This window comes from Bos mutus, chromosome 2 (assembly GCF_027580195.1).
Source record: "Bos mutus isolate GX-2022 chromosome 2, NWIPB_WYAK_1.1, whole genome shotgun sequence".
NCBI classification, from domain to species: domain Eukaryota; kingdom Metazoa; phylum Chordata; class Mammalia; order Artiodactyla; family Bovidae; genus Bos; species Bos mutus.
This window is the reverse complement of record NC_091618.1, coordinates 13,288,419-13,290,120: the sequence shown is the minus strand read 5'-3', so window position 1 is coordinate 13,290,120 and position 1,702 is coordinate 13,288,419.

Here is a 1,702-nt window from a genome sequence, read left to right as displayed (position 1 = left end):
ACTGAACTGATTGGCTACCCAGCTGGGAGGGGCTGGGATTTGAACCCAAGGCATGAGCCTCTGAGCCAAGCTGTTAACCTCCACTCTGTACCACCTTTCTATGATACCTGGTCTCAGCAAGGCCTGTAACAACAAGAGCAAAGACAGGCTTGAAAATTAAGTAGGGAAGGGCTTGGCTGGGCTGCCCAGGAGCCTCAAACTTGTAGAACCCTTTTTGGTCTCATTGGCAAAGAGAAAGGTTTGATCAAGACCCCCAGCCAAGTTTTGTAGGTCTAATAGAGCAGCTCCTGCTGAGAGGGAGGAGCTAGAGACCTTTAATAACCTCTCTTGGTGTATAAATGATGGGCAGCTGTAGTAACCAATTCTAACTCTGTGATCTCATAAGAGGCTGGGACTGCATGGCAGGTCCTGCTGAGTTTCTCCACTGGAGGAAGCTTCACATAGCAAGTGAACTCTCAGTGTCTGGACCGAGCAGACTTCTTGCAGGAATTCTGCAAGTGCCTCCTATTCCCTTCCTTTATTGCAACACGGATAATTTCTCATCTGAGAAGGGAGTATAGATCCCAGTGTAACTTGTTTAATAGTCTCAGTAAATTCATTCCAGCTTTTCCTAAGAGCGAGGCAGAAAAACCCCTGATTACGTGGGAGCATCGGGGGCCTTGAGGCTCACAAAGAGGGACCTGATGGTGAGTTCCCCAGATTGCTATGACGGACGCCTTGATGACCCAGCTGTGGGAAGAGCCGAGCCCAGGACCTGACACCCAGTTGGTGGGTTTGTTTAGTAATTATTCTTGTCCTGGTTTGGGCTTCTCTCTGAGGCTCAGGGTAGAGTGAAGACACTGATTTCTAGAACCAGTCAAGCCTTAGTTCAAATCTCCATTCCTCCACGGGTAAATTGTGTACCCTCGGGCAAATCACTTCCCCTTTCTGTGCCTCAGTTTCTTCATCTGTAAAATAGGGATAATAGTAGCTCCCTGAAAGGGCTGAGAAGATTAGAGGAGTGGTCAGCCTCCCTGATGGCTCAGAGGGTAAAGCATCTGCCTGCAATGCAGGAGACCCAGGTTCGATCCCTGGGTTGGGAAGATCCCCTGGAGAAGGAAATGGCAACCCACCCCGGTATTCTTGCCTGGGAAATCCCACGGACACAGAAGCCTGGTCGGCTAAGGTCCACTGGGTGGCAAAGAGTCGGACACGACTGAACAACTTCACTTTAGAGGATTAAAGGCGTGGATCCAGGACCATGCTTGAAAGTGAAAGTGAAGTCGCTTAGTCGCGTCCGACTTTGTAACCATGCTTAGGAAACACTTAACAAGGTGGGAGACACGAAGCAGTAGCCGTTTTTGTAGCTGGGCAGACCTGGGTTTGAATCCTGCCACCAGCACTAACTGCTGTGTGACTTTGGGTGGATGCCTTGACCTCTCTGAGGGTCTAACTTCTGTCCGGAAATGGGACTGGTAACAGTCCCTGCATCCAGGGTGGTGGTGAGCATCCTGTCAGCGGGGTTTTGTGAGTGAAACTGCTGAAACCCCAGCCCTGAGCCCTGGCAAACAGCAGGCAGTGGAGTCGTAAGGGAAGCCCCTCCGGGAGTGGCGGCGGCCCCCCGCTGTCCTACTCGAGGCAGGCCGGGGCCCTTCCCCTGCCGCCCCGCCCCAGCTGTGACGCCCACACCCCTGCCTGTCTGAGGGGCAGGAAGGAAGTGAGG